The 25,109-nt window shown below is 39.6% G+C and overlaps 2 pseudogenes; both read right to left on the bottom strand.

Annotated features, from left to right (window-relative positions):
* Positions 1-348: 348 nt before the first annotated feature.
* On the bottom strand, positions 349-1,753 carry LOC142434951 (ankyrin repeat and MYND domain-containing protein 2-like; annotated as a pseudogene).
* A 22,467-nt stretch (positions 1,754-24,220) lies between these two features.
* LOC142433574 (ribosome production factor 1 pseudogene) overlaps positions 24,221-25,109 on the bottom strand; it is a 44,829-nt pseudogene continuing 43,940 nt past the window's right edge.

The following is a 25,109-nucleotide window of genomic DNA, read 5'->3' as shown; positions in this document are numbered from 1 at the left end:
CTATAAAAACCACCTATCTTGTATGTCTATTCTACTTCCTCCTTGGTTCTCTAAAGGTATATTTTCTTTCTCTTTGAGAAACCAGCTGAAAATCAAGCCTCAAAAAGGAAGTAGGAATGATTTCACCAATTGTGTGTGAGGATGGGGGGAATTTTTTATAGGAATATTTGTCCAATTACAGACCAGACATCAGGAAGAATTTTGGGTAAAGTAAAGCTCTTCTTGAAAGCACCTATTCTAGGAAATATTCAATGCCGTTCTAGTGCTGTCCAGGTATCAGGAGGCAATTAGGGAATGGTCACATCAGTTTCCTAGCTACCTGCTAGGGTGAGGAGCACTTGCTGTATCTTAGTCCTCCAATGCCTTTGGGCCTGCAGGACCTTCTGTATGTACATCGTCCAAGCCAGCATCACTCTCTGGAGAGACTGTTTCTCCCTTCCCATAAAATCTTTAGTATTGGAATATCCTTAATTGGCATCACCTTAGGAGGCTTTGGTCTCCACATTTGGCTGCTCTTCATTAACACAATTAGAATTGAAATTGAGTTTGCCATCATTCTCCTCTTAATTGGTTCTTTCTTTTTTGTGTGAGACCTAGATTAAAAAAAAATTCCCAAAGCCCCTGACATCAACAGATAGACAAGAGTACAAAGTTTATTGTTTCTCTTGACACCTCCTTGTTGCTTCTTATAGCTGTCCTTCTGAATCTTACATATTTTTAAAAAATGAAAACCAGTGTGTTTTTTGGCAGGTTTGGACACAAATATTATGATTTTGCGTACTGAACATCTTTCACTTGCCTCTTTTTGTCCACAGGTTGTGCAAAACTCAACAGTCACAAAACCCACCTGACCAGTGATGGCTTCATTAAGTACAGGGAAGGCAGTGAAATTAGAACCAATGCTTCACACCAGTTGCTGGAGGAGCATAGCTTCACAGTATGGAAATTTTCTGATACTGTCTCTAATGGTCCTTTCATGATATGTTGGAAATCCATCAGTTTCTTGGCCTTTTAACAAGTTTTTGAACTGAGTGTTTAATTTATTCTCTCCATCTTTTAAGAAGTTAATGCATTTCTGAAAGATGCAGCTAATGTAGTGCCTTTTCATAGCCAATATTTGATCTATGTCTCCTTGCTTCGTCAATTTCTCATAAAGTAAATTCATCATCTTGTAGCATTTGTTCAGGGATGCTTCATCAGCCAGCAGGGGATTCTCATTTACAGGCACCACAATCCTGACAGGATAAAGATGGGTGGTGTTGATAATTTTATGCAAGGGACCTGCCAAATGTGGGGGCAGTTTTGGTTCTTTACACGGTCCCTGGATATTTGTATAATAATCCAGTCTCTCTCAAGGAAAGAGATTGATTATAGTTATGCCATCACCTTGACCCATAAAGGCTGCCATTTGCGCTGCTCTTCTTCCTACAGAGTTGACAACGTCTGTCTCAGCACCAGCCTCAGGCATTGCCCACGTGATGTCTTTATTACTAGAAAGTGCATCAAGCCTGCGGGCTGTATGTCCACTTTGATGTTGCCAATAGTTGACATCAGTTCTATGTCCCACAAGCAAATTACACACATTCAGCTTTGCTGTATATGCAGCATGCATTAGAGGAGGCACTCCACTCTCATCTAAACCATTAACATTCACATCCTTGTTGGCTAGGTGTGTTCCAGCTTCTTGGCCAGTACCTTTCCCAATGACTTCCTTGACCTGTTGAGTGGGCTCATCTTTCTTTATGTGAACCATTGCATCTGCCAGTTTTACAGTTATTCTGTTTCTTGTGGAGTTTGCCTAGTAGGTGTGTGTATTGGCAGGGTGTAGGGCTGCAGGGGAAGAATAAGCATGAGGTAAAAAAAATTAAATAGGTCACAAACAATACCAAAGGGGAAAAAATAAACCCACATTCTGAGCTGGGATTCCTGATCCTTTGGTGGTGTTGTGTGTACATGTCTACCATGTGGGGTAAAATGGATGTGGGAGGAGGGACACCAGAAAGAAAATTTTTTGAATGGTGAAAAATGAAGTTTATTTAGTGATAACATCTGCACCAAGCTGCCCGCACAGTCTGCTCCCCATTGCAGGATATCCATTGCTGGACCCCCAGAGACCAGAGAAGGGATTAGGCTGGGTGAGTTGGATCAGGGACAGGAAAGGATCAGTTTGTGCATGGGAGGGAGGTGCACAGAAGCAGCTGAAGACAATGGGCAATGTCTAAGGTGAGTCAGTAACATCCAACAGGAATTGTTGAACTCTAATTTTAAGAAACTTTGGTATTTGTGGCTTTTAAGTGGCTGTTATGAGTTTCAGGGAGAGCAAGACCTCACTGGTAGTTGTTGAAGAGATCTTCCCATGCTTAGTATCTGGTGACAATATTCCTTTGAGTCTATAATAAGGTGTTTTTAATGGTTTTCTTTAATGGTTATGCTCTTACACCTAGAGTCATCGTTTCATGGTGGTGGAATAGTATGCCATACCAGTCGTGATTTATGTTCTCATCCTGTTGGCGAAAGGAGCAGAATACTGCTGTTAACAGATCCAAATGAATAGAATAGGATTAGTTTCCCACAAGAAGTGAAGGTGGTGAACAGACCAAAATAAGATGTCTACTATTTTTCAATTTCAAATATGTCTTCTATAATAATTTCATCTATGAAATTAGATACATAAATTATATAAGGATTTCAGCTATATGAAATTATATATATAATTTATGTTTCATTTAACTTGGAAAAGGCATGTTTGAAGCTGCTGTTTAAGTCAACCAAGAGGTAAAAAGTCTGGTTACCAATTAAAATCATTGATTTTTAAAATCTTTAATAGGCTACTAATCACATCTGCTTTGGACTTAACCTCTTCCTCCCATTCAATATAATTTCTTCCATTTCATGATTCCTCTTACTACCATTAATTTAAAAGGTCTACGTAATTTGTCAAATTTTGAACATAACACATTCACTAACCACTCAAATATAAAACCATAATTTGAGGTTTCAGTGTCACTCTGCCTTACTTAGTCAATCCTTCAGGAATTTCAAAAACTTAGTTTGTGGTGAATCCTTGATTTTTTATAAAGATATTTTAACAAAGAATGAAAATGGCTAGAACTCATAAATTTAAGTGTTACAACTAATGATACTATATTATTTTGTAATTATATTTCCTATGTGTTTTACAATTGTTAGCAAAATAAACTACTCTAGTCAAGTGACAGATCTACTCAGTGTTTACTAAGCTATGGTTTGTGCAGTGGAAGATATTAAAGGGTTATGAAATAAGGCCTTTGCTTTAGGGAAATAAATCTATTTCCTTAAGGCATAAAATTGGGAGAGGTTTATATTAGAAACTTTTATGCCATACATTTGCATGGATGTGTGGATTGTGATAAGAGTTGTACGTGCCACCAATAAAATGATTAAAACAAAAAGAATTAATGTAATCATGATTTCACCCATTAAAAATACCACAGAAGCCACAATAAGGATCCATAGAGTTTGTTAGTGAATGTCAGTACAGCTTTAATAAATGTGCACTGAATTTAAAAGGTATCTGAAAACTTGCCACCCACTCTCTCCCAAAAAAGCAGTGTTCAGTCAATCAGAAGTCTACAGGATTTGGCAACAGGTTAGTGAGGACACAATAACAGATTAAAATATAAAATGCGAAGAGATGTAATCCTTCTTGATTTTTTTTCTAGTTGATTTGTGTTTAGCTGGAGGCAGCCACTGTTTGCATGAGTGTCTCCACTGCTCTTTATTAGCTGCAAGACAAGAATGAGCACTGCAATTCTCAAGTCTACCAAATGTCACAAGAGTAACAAAGCAATATACTAAGAGGAAAGTTAAGCATTATCCCTGTCCCCTTTAATTGTTTTGTGGAATAAATCTTCTAATTAGCCATGCTTTAAAACTTTCATGCAAAGTACATAAAAATAACCAGGAAGATTGTTTTAAAAATGAAGACCTAGAACAGTACATTTTTTGGAAAATATTTTGGTGATTGCTATGCAAGTTGTACTGGATTACATTTTAATATTCAGTGTCATCAAATGATGAGATAATTTTGACCTGGTAAAGCAAAAAGCCAAAGTCATCCATTTATTCTTTTAATTAGCAACTATGGTATATACTTTGTAATTCAATACGTAAGAGGCGTAAACAAGATTCTCAAAGAATTTACATCCTAAAAAATGAAACAATCTGAATGATATTCAATAGCAATTTTTGTTTTGTTCATTAAATATTTTAAGGCTGTGGAAGATAAAGGTTTCCAGTATACTAGAGAATGTTGATCCCCTGCTCATCCCATATCGTGTTTATTTCATATAAACTCCATTTACTTAGTTATGACTAATTGGTAGTCAATAAAGAAATCTCTACATATACACCTAGAAAGGAAAAAAGTGTATTAAAAAGGATGCTGAGCTGTATATATATGGATATCAAATATACATATATTTGGACAGCAGGCTACAGTCATTTCTCTTTGATTTTTGTTTTTAATGAATTGGGCCTCTGTGAGAGTATTAACCTTTTTGAAAAAAAGTCAATGTGTGGAGCATCTTGGAAAAAAATTAAGGTTTTGGAAGCAACTCAGTCATATAGCTAGCTAACTAGCTAGCTAAACATCTGATGCCTTAAGAAATTCCTGTAAATTATCCTATAATTCAATGTATACACATATTTTGCAGCCCCTTCATGTGTATGTATATGTATACAAATATATACATATTCATACAAGGGAATACACAAAAATACTGGAGTTTTTTCAAAGCTATATATGTAACAATTTTTTAATGGCCTTAATCACTTTCAACGCACTCTCCCCATTACACCTAATATATTTGTCAAATCTGCAATTCCATTCTTGGAGACTTTTTCAAACTCATCTGTTTGGATGGCCTACAACACTTCCCTCATTTTTTTTCTTCAACTCTGTTATGCCATCAAATCACTGTCCTTACATGTCCCTCTTCATGCGTGGAAACAAAAGGTAGTTACACAGAGTGAGATCAGGCGAGTAAAGTTCATGGGGAAAGAGAGGCAGCTGTTTTTCCCAAAAACTAGCACACTGTGAGATGGCTGCAAGAGCAGGTGCATTGTCCTGGTAGCAAAACCAGTCCCGTTTGCCACAACTCAGGCCTATTTTGTTGCACACTTTTTTGTGCACAATATTTTCATAGTCTCTAAATAGAAAGATTGATTAACAGTCTGACCTGGAGGAATGAACTCCAAATGCACTATCCTCCTCACACAACATCTGTTTTTTTGGGGGGGCACTCATCATATATTCACAAAAAGAGGCAAAACGTTAACTTTTTTTTTAGTTCATTCAGTAGCTTTAATGCAGCTATATAGTCACAACTTATGAAATTGAACAGCACATATGAAATTGATGGAAGCAATCTCTATAGTTAAATAAACCTCCAAAGCATGGGTCCTCTTCTAGTGATTTTATTTATTAATTGTTTAATAAATACCGTACATACTCGTGTGTAAGCCGAGTTTTTCAGCACATTTTTTAATGCAGTTTTTGTGGTAAAAGTAGGTCCCTCAACTGATATTAGGGTCAGCTTATACTCGAGTCTATAGAGTAACTCCTCAATCCAGGCATGGTAAAGATGCACACACAGCCTGATCTCATTTCTCAGTTAGCCTGCTGAGAGGAGAAATGTGGGAAAAAGCAACTTAAAAACATTAACATTCTATGAAAACAAGATACAAACCATTGGAGTACATAAAACACAAAGAATTTAGTCAAGTTTTTGACACTCAATCAAAAGTAGGTTTTGGAAATTGGCACTAGAAATGTGCTTGTTGGTATGTATGATTCTCAATAGTTTTTGCAAGTGTATGCTCATTCAGAGAATCTCCATTCAATGATTTATGATTATTTCATCAAATATGTAATAAGTTACATTATTTATAGTATTAGCAAACTAAGAAGACATATGTAATTACTGTCATTCCTTATGGTACAGTCAAAATGTATGTGCATAAACCTTATAAGTGAAGCCATGTGAGCAGATGAAATTTCAGTGAAGAAAATATTGAGTCCATATTTTAGGTACAGATTTTTTAAAAGTTCAATTAGTGAATAAAAGCAAAATTTATCTAGTATATACCTCATTCATAGCATAATAATTTGATGAGCATTTCCCAATTTTCACCTGGTGTTTGAAGCACAAAGTCCCTGGGATTTGCAAACAATTAAGCACTGGGCTACTAACTGGAAAAAGATACTTTTTTGAACCTACCCAAAGACTCATCAAAAGAAAGGTCCAATGATTTGCTTCCCCAAAGGCTCCATGACCTTTACAGAATCTAGTCAATGGCAACTAATGGCTCTCAAAACTTTGTTAGTGTGGAGCAAAACCTGAAGTTGCTTCCAAGAAGTCACAGCATTGAGAAAACTACAGAGTGCAGTTCTACTTTGCACACCTGTGTCCATCAAGGCCGCCACTAACAGCTGACAGGCAGGGCGTGTTGTAGCTGGCAGGACCAAGCAATTTCACTCTTTATAGAATAATTTCACAGGCACGGTCTCAAGTAATTCTTTCATTTTCCATTGTTTCATAAAGAAACTAACCGTTACTATTTTCTGTAAAAATCTGACTACAATCGTACATTGTGAGTTTATTGAGGAGAAAAACAAACCGCTTTGATTTTTTCCCCAATACACAAATGCCTCTTTCTCATACAGTCAGTTCCATTATATAGTGAACAGATAAGATACTTAAGTAATCCAATATTCTTATCGTGGCCTACATTTTTTCCTCTCCAACTTAATTATGCTATGTTCCTTCCATTTGTTCAAGATATAGTTATCTTTTTCTATTCCTGATTCATTCATTCATTCATTCACAAGATAAGAATACCATGGTGAAGAAAACCTGTAAAGTTTTTGTTCTCATAGATCTTATATTTTACAAAGACAGGACCGATATAATACAAGTATATAATAAAAATGCTGATAAATGCAAAAGGTAAAACAAGACAATAGAAAGTGAGACCACGAGGAAGTGATAGTGATTTGTGAAAGGTCAGGAAATGCTTCTGAGTAGGTGACATGTGCATAGAGTCCTGAAGGGATCTAGGGAAAAACTATCTGGGGACAGATGGAGATACAGTGTAAGCATTCAAGGATAAGAGCATGCCTATTGCATTTCAAGAGCAGAAATGAAGTCAGAAGTAGTGGAGATGAAGGTCAGCTCAGAGCGGGAATTGAAGAAACAGAGGGATTATTTGAAACTGTTAAGTTGCCATTTACTGAGAAGAGACCAGAGGTGGTATTTTAGAGGGGAGAAAATAGCAAATCAATAACTGTGTGAAAGTCTGTATTTCAGGGCATGTTGTTATGTTTGAGTTGGTTCAACACCGACTCACAATAAGTCTTATGAAGCAGATTTACCCAATGAAATGTGCTATTTGATCACTTCACTGCTGCTTCCATGAAAATTTCAAGGTATTATGAATATGTTTATCATGATGTTATGTATTGGTCCAGTTGTGAAGATATTGTTTATCTTTACATTAAATTGCAATGCACATTGAATTAAGACTGCAATCCTTGATCTTCCTCAGCAAGTGCTTCATGTCCTCACTTTCAGCAAGCAAGGTTGTGTCATCTGCATATCAAAGGTTGTTAATAAGCCTTCCTCCAATGTTGATGATAAATTACCCATAATCCAGATTCACTGGTTATTTGCTCAGCATACAGAATGAACAAGTGTGATGAGAGGATACAAACTTGACATGTACCCTTCTTGATTTTAAGCATACATGGTTTCCTTATTTTTTTTTGTACAATGGTCTCTTGATCCATGTATGTTATCTGAATGAGCACAATTAAGTGTTCTGTAATTCCCATTCTTCTCCAGTCTATATGTGTTACCGTCCATGATTGAATGCCTTTGTATAGTCAATAAAACACAAATAATTTTCTCTTGTTGGGTTTTTCGGGGCAAGATCCATCTCACATCAGCAATGATATCCCATGTTCCAAGTTCTCTTCTGAATATGGCCGGAGTTTATGACAATTTTCTATTAAGATATTATTTCAACCATAGTTACATGATCTTCAGCAAAATTTTACTTGCAGGTGATATCAGTGATATTGTTCTATAATTTGTACATTCCATTCTGTCACCTTTTTTTGGATACTGAACAAATTTCTCTTCTAGTTAGTTGGCCAGGTAACTGTCTTCCAAATTTCTGGGCCTGCAAGAATGAGTGCTTCATCAGCTTGTTGTAACATTTCAATTGGTATTCCATCAATTACTTGAGTCTTGTTTTTTTCAATTAATGCCATAAATGCATCTTGGACTTCCTTCAGTACCATTCTTATGTGATGATATGCTACCTCTTGAAATGGTTCAATGTCAACTCGTTGTTTTTTGGTACAGTGGCTCTATATATTCTTTCTGTATCCTTTTGATATTTCCCTAGTTATTCGATATTTTGCCCATAGAATCTTTCAATATCTCAACTTGAGCATTGGATTTTTTCTTTAGTTCTCTCATTTTAAGACATACTGACATTCCTTTTTGGTTTTCTATTTCTAAGAACTGTGTAAATTAAAACATTTTACTTTTTAGGTGCCTTTTGAAATTTTCTGTTTAGCTGTTTTACTTCCTCATTTCTTCCATTTGCTTTAGCTACTCAATGTATCAGATCTGTTCTTGAGACTTTCTCAAAATTTAGGTGGAATTTTGGCTCACAGACTTGTTATAATTTTCTTCATCTTCAATTTTTACTTGAATGTAAGCAATTGATTGTCTGTTCCCCAATTGGCCCCTGGCCTTGTTTTACTTGCTGTTATTGAGCTTCTCTCCTGTCTCTTTTCATAGATGTAATCAATTTGATTTCTGTGTATGCCATCTAGTGAAGTCCATATGTAACAGTGCCTTCTGTGGTCTTAGAAAATCCTCTCATGCAAACTTCAACTTGGTTTCTGTCATCTAGGCCTTATTTTAAAACACTGTTGAGTTTGTTTTCAACTTTTGCATTTTGATATCCAATATTTATCAATGCATCTTGATTGTTTGATCATTTTCAGACTGAAGACAAAGAGAATTCTTGAATTTCATCATCGCTAGCTTTAGTGGTTGGTATATAAATGAATAGTTGTATTGACTGATTTTACTTGTACACAAATATCCTATCACAGGTAGCATTGTACATCAAAATAGATCTTGAAATATCCTTTTTGATGAATACAATGCCATTCCTCTTGAACTTGTCATTCCCAACTAGTAAACCATATGATTTTCTGATTCAAAATGGCCAGTCCATTTCTAAGATATTGATCTTTATATATATATTATATTTAGGTTTTGGTGACTTCCAATTTTAGTAATTTTATACTCTGTGCATTCTAACGTCCAATGATTAGATGTTTACAACCATTTATTTTCATTTCAACTTCAGTATTATGGCTGACTCCACTTTGAGGAGGCAGATACTCCTCAGACATATTTTGAAAGTCTTTTGACATGAGAGTTTCATATTCTGACACCATTTCTGACAATGTATGCTGCTATTCATATGGTTTTTAGTAATCTGACAATGTTCCACTACTAATCATAATGTTTTCAGTGGTTTATTCCTGCAAAGTAAACAACCTATACCTTCTTGTAGTCACTTCTTAGCTTGGATGCTTTGCTGAAACCTATTCTTTGTGTGACTCTGCTGGTATTTCAACTACCAGCTCTATAGCTTCCAGAACCACAGAAAAAAGCATACTAGCCATAATTTACCAGCAATAAATCTTTTCAGCAGCAGAAAGTCTTATCTTTCTCAGAGTGACTGGTGGGTTTTAATTATTGATTGTGCAGTTAACAGCCCAAACATAACCTACTACACCAGCAGTTCTCAACCTGTGTGTCGTGACACCTTTAGGGTTTGAATGACCCTTTCACAGGAGCCACCCAATTCATAAGTGTAGCAAAATTACAGTTGAGAAGTAGCAATGAAAATAATTTTATGGTTGGGGTCACCACAACATGAGCAACTGTATTAAGGGATCACGACATTGGGAAGGTTGAGAACCACTGTATTTACACCATAATAGGGTCAGGATTTGTGCATTATTGCACTTTCAGCCTGAGAGGAAGGAAATACAAGAAGGACTGACCTGTCAATAAAGGTAGAAAGACAAAGCAGAAGGTTCCTGAGGTGAAAATATTTTAAGAAAGAAGTGAACGTGGGCAGATGCTACCAATAGCTAAATAAAATACAAGCCAAGTGGTCATTCCATTAGATAACAGATATCACAGATGAGTCTGATAGCTGTAATTTCAGGCAAATAGTGGGAACAAAAGCCTGCTTTGAGTGAGCTCCATGAAAATATGTGAGAAAATCAAAATGTTTATAAACTCTTCCTTGGAATATTTGCTGAAAGAAAAGCAGAAACTGTGGTGACAGGTAGTTGGAAGGGTACATATGTGTTTTTAATACTGAGAGAAATTACAACCTGTTTTTAGAGAAAGAAAATTTTTGAAGTGGCAGAGAAAAGGAATCATAAAAATAGGAGTGATGTTGCACATGTAAATAAAATTGTTGTGACCTACCTATTAAGAGTAGTAATTACTCTGGGATATGCGCATGGGCAGCTCATCCCTAAGAAAAGAGGACAGTGTATGTAATTAGAGATGTAAGTAGCTTGTAGATAGATATAATGTTGAAGGAATGGAAATTCTATTACTTTCTGATTGTTTCTATTTTTGGAGAGACATTTCAATCGAAAATAAGAGATGTGAAATTGTCAGCATCTAAGATACTGGAAATCCTTATTAACTAGCAAAATACAGTAGAGCTGCAGGGCATCTCTAACTTTCCACTTTCTATAAATGGTCATTAATATAAAAACCAGAAAAAATATCAGTGTATTTTTCTCCACTTCTTACCAAATACTCCCTGATAGGTCAGCAGAGAGTTGTAGAACTAGATGTAGTAAGGGTTGGAGTTTTGCCAAGTGAGCAAAATGAAAGGTGACAAGGACATCAATGTTGAGGGTGTTTGCAAAGTAGTGATTATATTAAAGGATACTAGCAAACACAGGGGAAAATGAAAGCACAGTAGTGTATTGCTCATGCTTAAAGGTATCCTCAGACAATGGAAACCACCCTGCTCTAGAATGTGAGTCTATGGTAGCACTGCTTTTTTTTCTTTTGACATTTCTGTAATGACAAAAGTTCTAACAGTGCCCTGAACATGGCAGGTCTTCAATAAATATGGGAAACCATGGTTGACTACAAGAGACTTTTCTTTTTAAATAACCAAAAGAGAACAGTCTGAATTTTAAAAAAAGATAAACTACATTGTGAACATTTGCTTGATGATAGGTTTGTCTGCATCCCTTTATCAATCATAAAGCTTTCATTGGGCACTGGAGAATTTATATGTGGGGTTATTATGTCTGGGTTCTAAACATACCACATTAGGTAATACATATTGGAAACACTTCAAAATATCAGTTCTTATAGTTAGATAATAAGACTTAAACTTCAGAGTATGGAGGGGAAGAAACAGGAGGCAGAAATTGAAAATAAAAAATTTCCCTACTATTTGGCATGTAAATGGACATGGGAAAATAATTTTAACTTCAAGTTTGTAGAAAGAACATGGTCAATTAAAAACTATAAGGACATGGCCACCAGGTAACAAACACATGAGCTCTTAATAATAAATGAGCACTGAATAAATGAAGTACACACAGTAGAAGACAAAATAGATTTTGGTGACCAACTAAAAATAAGCATCTTTATCAAAAGTCTTCATCAAAAGCCTATAAAGTCTACATATTGGGAAAATCTTTAGCAACAACACAAAGGACAAGGGACTAATTACTAAATTCTATAGAATTTTGTATAACTTCAATAAAAAATAATCAATAATCCTCTAAAAAGTAGACAAAAAACATGATCACACAGCCCACCAAAAATGATCTTCAAATGGCTTACAAACATATGGGGAAATGCTCACATTCAGTAGCCATCTGGGAGCTGCAAGTCAAACGATGAAATATCACCTTACCTCAGTGGTCCTCAAACTTCCTGATGCCACAACCCTTTCGTACAGTTCCTCATGTCATGGTGACCGCCCAACCATAAAATGAGTTTCACTGCTACATCATAACTGAAATTTTGCTATTGTTATAAATCAGGCAGTCCCTGTGAAAGGGTCATTTTGACCCCCAAAGTGGTCGCTACCCATAGGTTGAGAACCACTGCCTGTCATGGATAAGGACAGCCTAATTACAAACAAAACCAAAAAACACTGGCTTTGCTGTGGAGAGAATGGATGTCTTATACACTACTGGTGAGTTTTTAAACTTGGTATCACACAACTGGGAATAGAAATCCCGTATTATCTAGATATACCTCCATGAGATATATACACTGGATAAAAAGAGACACATCAGCAGACATATGCTCTCCTATGCTTATTGCAGTATAGTTCACAATAAGCAGTTGGAAATGGCCGAAATGCCCATCAGTCGTAGAATGCATACAGAAACTCTGGTATATACATACAACAGAAGAGTATGTAGCCCTAAAAAACTTATGAAAACCCAAAACAACTCACGACATGGATGGACCTGGAAACCATTATACTGAGGGTAGGCATTCAATAACAAAAAGACAGATATCCTATGAGACCACAGCCATAAGAAAGAACATCAAGACAAAGACAGGCATTTGTTCTCAAACCATGTAATCCTCTAATCTGAGCACCCAAGCAATGAGGTGGTGTGACTGCCTATTGCTCATAATCTATATATCTCACTTGTTAATACATCTTTAAAATAACTCTCTGACTGAAGAGGCCTCATCTCAGTTGGAGTCAGTTTATCATGTTGGGGCAGGAGGAAGGAGGGATTTAGTTCCTGCCATATAGATGCCATTGTTCTATGGTCACCACAAAGTAAGAGACACTCTTACAACGATGCTCAGTGAACCTCAATGGAAATTCAAGAAAAGGGTTGGGGAGAGGCATGTCTGTCTTGGAGAAGGCAATTTCACTTCTGATGGTTGGTAAACAAAGAAGGGCCACTTGCCATGGGGGAAAATGCTTAACATTACTTATTTAGATCCCCAAAAGAATAACCAGATGCTTTTGACTGAGTTTCTACCCAGCCCTGGCTGACCCAGGCTGAATTCTATAGACAACATGGACTTTAAACTTTGCCCTTTTGGTGTGCATATTTTTCATAGGCCATGAATTAATATTATCAAAGAATTATTACATGCTCCATGGTGACTATTAAAATATTTTCCAATAAAATGACAATGACGTCTTTAAAATGAACCAGCATATCTAGACCTATAGCTACATGAATGAATTTTGAGAGCAGGCTTAATCATGGCCCTAATCTAAGACCAATTATTCTTATGATATGGCTCTAATTGATCTTGCCTTTTGAAGAGATCACTGAGGATTTGGATGTTGTAGTGGTGAAGAAAATATATCTTACCTAGGTATCAGAAAGAAGAGCAGCTGGAATCTTAAAAACTTGTCTTAGAACAAGCAGTCATCTAAGTGAAGTGTCAGCTAATTCCATATTGAAGAAGCACACCAGCCTGTGTGGTTCAAGGATTGTAAAGAATAAAATCCAAGATCAGAGTAAGGAATTGTATTACAGCTTAAATTCTGAGCACCGAGTTTGCAGGGTCTCTGGATGACAATGAAAGCCCAAAATCTATTTGCAGAGTCTCCACATGGATTTAGCCTCTGGTGAATTCCCTCTGATCATTGACCAGGGATGTGCGTAACCTTGCTGTGAGACAGAATGCACTAGGAAGGGGATTAGTGCAGATTTAGTTAAAATTTAATATTTTATCATTTGTTCTTTTAACCCATTTAAAAATTGTTCTACTTTTAATTCTTTTGTGCTTTCATTTGGATTTAGGTTTTGTATTTCACTATATTTTTAGAATGATTTTCTTTATATGGAATGAATAGGTAAATCTAGAGACAGCAACTGAATTTTTTTGCTCCTTTTTTTTTTAACAATGATTCATTGGCATCTTATTATTTTACCAAGTGAAGAACAGAAATTGTCTGGATTTCTTCAAACCACCCCAAATTTTACATTTTAAAGTTTGGTATGGATTTCATAATGAGCTGAATCAAAGGTCTCTGACAATATATTTTATACTAAAAAAATATTTCGGTTGTTTGCATGTAAAACATCACTTGACAGGTTTCTTCATCTTTGATCCTATGTTGATGGAAAAGATTAACTGAGCTTGCATGCTGATTTGTTTTTGTATCAAGTATTACAGGCAACTTCTTTGTCTAATGAAAGGATAACCCTTCTTCGACACTATCAGAATACAACAGTGATTCAGAAGCAACATCTTATCCTTAATATTGTCATTTTTGAACCTTAGCATGAAAAACTTTGCTAAGCTTGAGAAGGTGTCCCTAATTGATGTTCCACAATACTGTTTTAAGTTTTTCTCTTTTTTTTGCACCATTTGATTTTTCAAAGTCCATGTTTCTTTTTCCTTCTGTTGAAAGTGTTTGTTCTCTATAAAGACATTGGCTCTTTGAGATTGTCATTTTGTGTCTTCTTGTTTACCCTTGCATGAAACTCCCTTATTCCACTCTCCCTTCCTTGTAATTCATTAAAAGCGTTGTTTTGTTGTACATTTGTATGCGAAATACCCGCCCATTTAGAAATCATGGAGACAGTTTATATTTGGGTGACCAGGAGTTTGGCTGCCTACTGAAAGTGGCATTGATTCCCCCTCACACTCCCTCACATCCATCTGCTCTCTTCAGCTTGTTTTAATTGAGGATTCCACAGGTGTCTGAGGATTTCCTGTGCTCTTTCCTGGAAAACCCCAAGCGAAAACTTGACTGGCTGACTAGTATTCATGGGCTGCCAAGGTGATCAGAGTTTTTGGTTCAAAGGAAAACTTTTCTTTTACGTTTTCAAGCAGATGGAGCCACATATGTAAAACTTAGAAAGACCTGGCTGGCACTCAAGACAGAATTCTTCCCACGTAATATATATCTAAAAATTGGATGTGCCTCATCTTCCCCAGCATCCCCAAGACCAGGTCCAAGATGTGAAGCAGTGATTCTTTTTAGCAGGTTTTTAAATGGACGTGAATTTTTGTGTCAGTTGGGTAGACAAATTAAGCCTATACTAGAGAATTTTGTCAATAGTCTTTCTATTCTCCCCAGTGAATGGTAGTGCTCCAGTTGGCATGCCACACATTAATGGTCCTAAACTCCACAAATCCACAACACAATTATAGCCACTTTTCATCAAGGTTTCAGATGTCATTTATTCTATTGTTCAACAAAATGTGTGTGTGTGTGAGAGACTGTTCCATTATGAGTAGATTCTTTGCATAGTACAAAGTCTGAGTTTCACATGAACTTGGTGATTGTGATAGTTATATAATTGTTTGCCAATTTGAGGATTGGGAGTGAAGGGTTCAGTCTAGCCTGTCAATCATATTTTAGTCAATGAGGCCTCTGTAGGCTTGGCCTTTCCCTAAGGATTCTGGGAAAACTCTTATTTTCTTATTTCCTCCTTGGAGACGGGAGACACTTTTTTCACTCTTCCCACTTCCTAGGAGACACTCTACTGACAACATAGACTTCCTCTAAGACATCCCTGAGGACAAGACATATGGCACTATGCTGATAAACCCCTTGCCTTGGGAACGGGAAGACCCTGCCAGCGCTGAGATCTTTACAACACTACTGGAACCAAAGATGTTCTTCCAATTGGCCTTTGATCGTTCGACATTCGGTGTCATTGCTAGTGTTTCTTGAGTCAGAAGATTTATAGATTGGTATGAGACATATGAGCTAATATCAGACTTATGGGCTTGGACTGGACTGGGTGGGGATGCTTTCTTAATGTACAATTACCCTTTATAGAAACATGAGTTTCTATGGATTTGTTTCTCTAGTCTACCCGGATAACACATTATGGTCCCAGGAGTGGGGTTGCTGTGGATAACCATTTACTTTAATCACAGGGCATGGTAACACTAAGAGACAGCCTAAGGGATATCTCCTGGATTCCAGACATATTCTTCTTTATGCCCATTATGTAACACCAGTCCAATTTCTCCTTGGTGATCAGGATCAATCACACCCCTCAGTAGAGTGACACCCTTCCTGACCTGTTGATCCAAAGGCATGAGAAGCCCAAAGTGGCCAGAGGGCATTCTCAACCGCCACTTCAGTGGAATCCATGCCGTGTTTCCAGGTGGGAGAGTTCCTTCCTTTGGGAACAGGACCTCCAGGCCTGAAGCACATAAGGTTGCTGGGACAGGAAGCAAAAATGCTGCAAGAGGATCACTAGAGGTAATAGCGAGTAGTGCATGCTAGCTTCCACATACACACAGCCCCTCCCCACCTTGGTTCCTGGACCCATGAATCCGGCTATTGGAGACACAGCACCATATATTGGCCGCTGGTTTAGAGCGTATACAGCCTCCTGGAGAACATTGTCCCAACTCCGCAAGCTGTTGACACCTAGCTGGTACTGTAATTGTGTCTTTAGGAACCCATTCCATTCTTCTATCAAGCCAGATGGTCCAGGATGAGGAACATGATACGACAGTGGATTCCATGGGAATGGGCCCATTGCTGCACTTTATTTGCTGTGAAGTGAATTCCTTGATCTATGTGGGATGCCATGTCCGTGGATAGGCATTGGTAGTTTTGGCAGAATCATTGCGTGCAGGGAAGGCAAATCCATATCCAGAGTAGGTGTCTATTCCAGTAAGAACAAAACGGTGTCCCCTCCATGATGGAAGTGGTCCTATATAAACAACCTGCCACCACGTTGCCAGTTGATATCCTGGAGGAATGGTCCCATATCTTGGACTCAATGTTGGTTTCTGCTGCTGGCAAATGGGGCACGCAGCAGTGGCAGTGGCCAAGTCAGCCTTGGTGAGTGTAAGTCCATGTTGCTGTGCCCATGCATAACCTCCATCCCTGCCACCATGTTCACTTTGTTTATGTGCCCATTGGGCGATGAAAGGAGTGGCAGAGGAAAGAGCAGGACCAGTCTCCATAGTGCATGGACACTTGATTGTTAAAGTCTTCCTCTTCAGAGGTAACCATTTGGTGAGCATTCACATGAGACAGTTATCTTTACTTTCTTGGCCCATTCAGATAGGTCTATCCACATATTTCTTCCTCACGCCACCTTGCCACCAATTTTCCAATCATGGTCCTTCCAATTCCCTGACCATTCAGCCAAGCAATTAGCTACAGTCCATGAAACATTATACAGTCTCACATCTAGCCATTTCTCATTGCAGGCAAACTGACTGTCCACGTGCCCTGCTCGGAGATCTGCCAATTGGGAGGACTTCCCTTCACCAGTCTCCTTTAGAGAGAGATCCCAGAAAAGAGCTGTAGTGCTGCTGCTGTCCACTTACGAGTGGCACCTGCATATCTCGCGAGTAATCAATAAACCACGCATGGATATTCTGTTTTTCAGTTAAATTGTCATAAGGAACTCCACAGAAGGCCATAGGTACAGACTGGTAGAAGGAAGGTAGTGTGACAGAAGTGGTGACTTGTGGGCATTTGGGCAACTTCTTCATGTAGTTTGCTTGTGCCTTCAGGTCCTGATTTAGCCTGATCTCATATACACCACTTACATTTTACAATAGAGTATTGCTGCGCACATCCAACTTTATGACTCTGTGGGTCAGACAATACCCAGTTCATGATGGGCAGCTGAGGCCTCATGGTGACACATTCAGTCTCCACTAAGGCCCAGTAACAGGCCAACAGCTGTTTTTCAAAAGGGGAGTAGTTTTCTGCAGAGGATGGCAAGACTTTACTCCCAAATCCCAAACATCTGCGCTGTTATTCACTAGATAGAGATGCAGTGTGGAATCTTTGGCAGACCCCATCTACAACTGACATCTCTAGCACCACTGGGTCAGCTGGATAATATGGTCCCAGTGGCAAAGCAGCTTGCACGGCAGCCTGAACCTAATACAGTACCTTTCCTTGTTCTGGGCCCCACTCAAAATTGGATGGCTTTCATGTCACTTTATAAATAGGCCAAAGTAGAACACCCAAATGACAGATATGTTGCCTCCAAAATCAGACGAGGCCCACTAGGCATTGTGTCTCCTATTTAACTCTTGGGAGGTATACAGATGCAATAGCTTATTCTTCACTTTAGTAGGAATATCTCGACATGCCCCACACCACTGGACCCCCTAGAAATTTTACTGAAGTAGAGGGTGCCTGAATATTTCTTGGGTTAATATCCCACCCTATTGAATGCAGATATTGTACCAATGAATCTAGATTCTTTGATACGATCCAGACCTATGTCAAATGCAGAGACTGGTCCCTGACCCCTCACTCAGGCGGAGGCACCTGCCTGAGGCCTCAGATTCACGGCACCCTACAGGTGCGCGCTGAAACTGCAGTTATTGACCTTGAGACATCAAGCTCTCAAAACATCCTTGTTTTGTATTTTCTAAATGGGACTTAGCAGCTTGATACCCAGGAATTGCCTCCTCTGATTTATCATACCTAATTGGCATAGATTTGATCCGGAGATGCTGGACAAACAGAAGCTGATTTCATTTTGCAACTCTATTTGGCCGCAGTATCTTTTAGAAAAAGGAGAATTGTGGCCAGAGAATAGCACAGTTTCCCTTCCAATCCTGATTCAACTAAACTCTCCTGTGGAGTGATGGGGAAGTGGGTGGAGATGCCATATGCTAGAGCACTTTACCGTTTGAGGAGCAGTAACGATCTTCATTTCCAGTGCACCCAGGAACCCTAAGGGACCCTGAAGTTAGGGGCTACTATTCCCCCAGCCCTGAACCTGCCAATGTTCTACCCGTAGCAGAGGCCGCTGGGGAGTTTGGTCCCCAGGCAGTCTACAAGCCTTTCATTCTAATTGAACTCAAGCAAATTCAAAGTAACTCGGGAAGTTACTCTAACAAACCGGAACAGTACATAGAAGACTTCCAGCACCTCACCTTAGCCTATGAGTTAACCTGGAGGGATGTAATGGTCATACTGGGACAGACTATGACAGACTTTGAGAAAGAAAGAGAGTGGTCAAAGGTGCTAGGAAGTTTGCAGAGGAGTTACTTACATGTGATGATGAATGATAAGTACCCAGTAGGGGAAACAGCTGTGCCTTTAACTGACCTGGCCTGGAATCATAGAGATCCTGAGGACAAGTAGGCACGGGAAAATTTCCTGGTTTGCATCACAAGTGGACTAAAGTCAGGTAGCCAAAAAGCCATTAATTATGCCAAAGTGACAGCCATCCACCAGGGACTGCAGAACCTCCTGTAGGCTTTTTAGAGCCAGTAAAGGAGGCCCTGAAGAATCACACTGCTGTAGATGAAGATTTCTATGACGGGCAAGTCTTACTCAGAGACAAGTTTCTCACATGGCTGCACGAAACATTCGCAAGAAGCTCTAAAACTAGTACAGAAACCTGAAGGAGTCACCCTAAAGGAGATAGCTACTTGTGCTAATTCGGCCTTTTACAACAGGAAGCAGGAAGGAGAAGTTCAGGTCAAGAAGAAGACGAGAAAGGAGGACATCAAGCATGCCCAGGTATTAGCTGCTCTAACTAACCGACGCCCATCGAATGTCTCCCAGGTTTCTCAGATACCTGAGCCAGGTACAAAGTGCCACCTTTGCCAGCAGCCGGGTCATTGGGCTAGGAATTGCCCTATCCAGAACAAGCCTCCTCGAGCACCATGTTACCATTGTAACCAGATAGGCCATTGGGCTGCACTCTGTTCTAAGGTCAAAAACCTGGAAGAGAGGTGCCCACAGGTAATGTGCAGCTGCTAATGGGATTGAAGGCACCTGGCCCAGATGGCCCAGCAGCAGGAGATAACTGTTAGTGGTCTGGTGTCTAAGGTAAGCAGCTGTGGCAGGTGGGTCAGTAAATTTTCTTCTAGATAAGGGCAATTGTGGAGGTGCATGAGTTGGAAATGTGGAAGCAGCTGTGAGCCTCAAAGGGAGGAATGATCTAGAACCCCTACTGTGGGGCATGGAGAAAAGGGAAGCAGTAAACTATCTTAAAACTCTTCTGCTTCAAGCTCCAGCGCTGGGTCTCCCACACTCCACAAAGAAGTTTTTCCTGTATGCTCATGAGAGAAAGGGGGTAGCTCTGGGGGTGCTGGTCCAGAAGCTAGGACCTCAGCCTCAGCCAGTGGCCTACCTACCAAAGAGGTTAGATCCTACCTCAGAAGGCTGGCCACCTTGTCTATGAGCAATAGCTGCCGTGGCCCTCTTGGTCCAAGAGGCAGTAAAGATCACCACAGGAGGAGCTGTAAATGTCCTGACTAATTATAGGATCTCCGAAGTGCTACAAGCTAACGGCTTTAACTGGCTTTCTAATACCTGACTATTGAAGTACCAGGTTCTTCTTATACAGAACTCCGATGTCACTGTCCAGACTGGTAGCACACTCAATCCAGCTATGTTACTCCCTGACCCTAGGGAGGACACTAAGGCCCTTCATTCCTGCTTTGAGCTGCGGTCTAGTAATTACTTGCCTCGACCAGACCTCAAAGATCAACCACTGGTGGTAGCAGAGTTGTGTCTAGTTCTCAGATGGAAGCAGCTTTGTGATAGAGGGGGTGCGCAAGGCAGGTTATGCCATTGTCTCCCTTGACCAAGTCATTGAAGTTAATCCCCTGCTCCCCCCTCCCCACCCCCAGAGCTTCAGCCCAGCTGGCTCAACTTCATAGCCTTAACTTGAGGCCTTGAACTAGCAGAGAGGAAACATTAACATTATTTACTTACTCCAAATATGGTTTTGTGGTTATCCACGCTCACTCTTCTATCTGGGAGGAAAGAGGACATCTCACCACTCAGGGAAGCCCCATTAAGTATGGGAGCCAGGTCGAGGCACTCTTGGAAGCTGTCTAAAGACCAGCTGATGTGGCAGTAGTGTACTACCGAGGGCACCAGAAGGGTGACTCAGGGGTCATTGGGCAACCGAGCTGCTGACGGGACCACCAGGCAGGCAGCCCTGAGCACCAGTCCCTTAGCCTCCATAAATGCCCTAATTACCCCAAACCAGCTTCCTCTTCCAGATTACTCACCAGAAGAAGTGGAACTGTGGGGGAAGAGAGCCACCCCCCCCCCCAAAATCATCACGGGTCTGGTAAGTGCAATTGTACAGTTGAGATACATAAAGATTATTATAAAATCATAGAGAGCATGAGAGAGACAAGAGAGATTGAAATAATGGACTCAAACACATTTCATGGTAGCATGCTCACCTCCTGGATGGCCACGATCTTGCCAGTCAGGTCCATGCATAGCATGAGCCGAGGTGAGGTGGGGTTGAGACCCTGTTTGTTGCTAACCAAGGCTTATATCTACTTAGGGGGTGTGGTTACAGGTCACAGGAAGGGGCAGGACAATAAATAGGCATAAGCATGACAGGAATGGGATGAGCTAGGGGTGTGCATGTGACAAGATGGGCGGACCCTAGACTCAGTGATGGCAGCCTAACCTTGGTCACCCTTGGGTGGACTTGACCTCCCAGGGCTCTCTTTTAGGGAAACAATTTACTACTATCCTTAACAGAAGCGAGTGGGCCCTACTTGTTGTGGGATAAATGGTGGTGTGTGCTTGCTCTGGATGGCTGTTAACCCTTAGGGAGAATAACCCCTGACCTACTTCTTTTGACCTCCAAGTGTATAGTCATTGGCCACATGTAGCAAGCAGCTAAGTTTGGGACATATTTGGAGGAGACAACTTGGGAGAAATCCTTCTGTTTCCCACAGTGGAACAAAAGAAGACTCAGGAATTCTACTCTCACCCTGATGGATGGTGTGAGAAAGACAACAAGCTCCTCTTAGCACAAAGGTAACAGTAGAAAGTCGTGAAAGCCTTCCATGATGCCACTCATCTAAGTCACCAACCTTCTTTGACCCTACTCACTCTACAGTTTCTGGGGCCAACGTAATCTCAACCATCAATTCCAGGGCAAAGTGCTTGAATCTACCATTCACGGTGAAACGCTGGAAACCGTCACAAGCAGACCCCTCCAAGGCAAAGGCCACAGACAAGTACTCCTGTGAGCCATTGGACTGTCTTAGGATGGTATTTCAATGTCACCCCAGGGCAGATGAGTGCTCTCCAGAGAACTCTACCTCAGGCCCTTCCCAGCCTGTAAGTCAGTGAATGTTTCACCCCGGTGCCTGTGTTTTCAGTGAAAAAACACCCATTCCTGTCAGTCCTAAGATATTTAAAAATTAAGGGCACTGCCACCTCACAACCTTACCCATCTCACTGAAACTGTTCACCTGTTTCTTTTTTCAGAAGTTCTCAGGTTACCAAGGTTTCTGAACCAAATGTGCCAGCTTCAGGACCACCAACTCCTGGACCACCTCAACCTTATCCATCCTGGGCCCTCAATGGACAACCCCTTCCAACAGAGTAGGAAGGGTGTGGACCCCAAACCCCACTTTTCTCCTTTTGCCAGCAGGAAGTAGCTAGAGATATTGTCACCCAGTACCTGAAAGATTTAGGTCCATATCTCTTCAGGGGGGAAATGTTAGGGACTGGGGTGTCCATTACCTGTGCTCAGAGGTTTGAGCTTCTGGCCAGGAAGGGGTGGTACACCTAGATGGGTGTTACACCTGGATTGGCCCATCTGGGACAGGTGAATTCAATTCAACAATGGGGTCAACCAGTATTGCCAGCCACACCTCCCAGCAAAGGAATTGAAAAGGCAGGATCCGGTGCCCATTGAGTGACTTTTTTCATCTCTTGAACAGCTACTCAGCAGGCTGTGCAGTAATGAAGGGCCCTGAGGGTGCCTGTGTAAACATGAAACTTCTATCTTTCATAAAAATTGGATCACGACCTAGGCTTCAGAGTCAAATTCTTTCTCGTGTGAAGCCAAGGTCCGAGGTATTCCTCCCATGGGAGAGATCTAACAGGAACATGTTTTTTCTTTCATGCAGAAGAACAAGTAGCTACATTTACTGCATTAAGTTTCCGTAATTTTCATGCTACCCAATGCTATCACAAAACGGATTGACTTATACTCTAATTATAGTATTGCACGCTTTCAGCATATGTTTTAGGCCTTGGGCAAAATATTGTATGTGCTATCATAGGGAAGGCCTACTGAATTGAATTTTTATTATATCCTCAGTTATGGCCCTTTCAGCCTCAAGTTTCATATTTTATTACAAATAATTTATACAGGATGTACTGTTCTTTAGAGTAAGAAAAGGACATGAGCAATTTATAAAAGACTGAGAAGTACACATTTCTAATTATTCCTTAAATAAAATTATTATTCACTTGTTTTTTTTCCATTTTCAGGTTTCCTAAGTCACTTTTTATTAATGAAATATTCAAAGGAGATTTAATTTGGAGCCTGTACAAAAGCTTATCCCTACAGCACACCATGTGCCATTCTATACAAAATTCTACTTTTGACAGTCCTTAAAATACACCTCTGAATTTTCATAAGGGTTATGTGTAACATCTCTTGTTAATTGTTGATATTCTTGTACATTTGTATTATTCTGCTTCAACCATTGTGCCACATTAAGACATAAGAAAAACTTAAAAACTGTAGACAGTGTTGGATGGAGCACTCTAGTACATTATGACGGGGTAAAAAGTGGCAATGAGACTGAACCAAAAACTAGCTGAACCCACTGGATTACCAAGCTTGGCTTTTAATCTTTTGCATATCATTTTGTTTTAAATTTCTTACCCTTCTGAAAGACTAAAAACTAAAACCTCACTGCCATGGAGTTGATTTACCACAGCTCAGAATTATGATCTCCAGTATCCACTTTCTCAAGAAACGCTGTGTTGAAACTATGTGCCAAACACTGGGTTCCAACATTTGTCTGCTACAGAACCAGTTGGTTACAGATGTATCAAGTATCTTTTTCCTCTTCACCCTTGCTCCATAAAAATGCAAATAACAGACTCTTGGTTCCAATTTATCCACAATGACCTCAAAATGAGAAGATATTTTTGGACCTCTAAACTACAACTTTAGAAGCTTTATCCAAAATAAATTTTATTCCTATGTGCTACATTAAAAACTGGCAAGTCATGGAATTTTGTAATTTTTTCAGACATAAAATGTTTACAAAACTGCAATTTTAAAAAGGGTCTTTTGTCAGAATTTACTAAGTTCAAGATATTACTATTCTGCAAAATCCAATAATATTCCCTGTGAAATTTATAACTGGAATTTTCTTCTATGTGTATCCACTTCCCTGGAGGTGTAGTTCCATTTATATTTTCTAGATTTAGAATCAAAGGTTACTACCGAAAGAGATGAGAATTTTAAGGTAACATGTGGTCCAAGTTCCTGAATTTCCACTTTCTTTTAACTTTTGAATATGTATCTGTGAAATCTAAAAGTGATATAATCCCATTGGTTGTGGAATGTGGCAACTTGCCATCCAGTCAACTGAGGGTCCTGGGGAAAGAGGACGCAAACATGCCCAGCACATTGACCCCCGCCATGCTGTCAGACTAATTAATTAGGCACGTGGTCTGTGTGAGTTTCTTGCCACCAATCTTCATTTCTTTACCCACAGGAACACTTCTCATTTCAAAATGAGCCCCGGGACTATGTGGCAAGTGTCTACAAATAAATCTGGTGTTTTACAGTTATCAATCTCTTGAGATGCACTGAGGAATACTTATTTGAGAGCCAGACCTGTTCTGTGATAAGCATGCAAGTTTAGTATAACAGTGCAGAGCTGCTCACGGTCACACTGTTCTCTCATGAGGTCTCTCTGATATTGTGTTGAGAATCTCGGCATAAGTTTGTCTATTGAAGTCAGAAGCGAATTCATCTATAGCTTCATTGTAAGCACCCTCTTAATCATTAGGGTCTAATGCACTTTCATCATACACTCTCTGGTTAGGAGCTTTATCGCCAAATGTCTCTCTCTCTCTCTCCCCAGCCCACTTCAGTCAATGCTGGCCCATAGTGATCCTACAGGACAGGTGTGGTAGTTATATAATCTAATATTAATAATCTGAGGATTAAGATTGTAGGGGTGGAGTCTAAGCTGTTAATCAAGGATATGGCCAATGAAATCTGTGTGGGCATGGCC

The sequence above is a fragment of the Tenrec ecaudatus genome, chromosome X (assembly GCF_050624435.1).
Source record: "Tenrec ecaudatus isolate mTenEca1 chromosome X, mTenEca1.hap1, whole genome shotgun sequence".
Taxonomy (NCBI): domain Eukaryota; kingdom Metazoa; phylum Chordata; class Mammalia; order Afrosoricida; family Tenrecidae; genus Tenrec; species Tenrec ecaudatus.
This window is presented reverse-complemented; position numbering and strand designations above follow the sequence as displayed.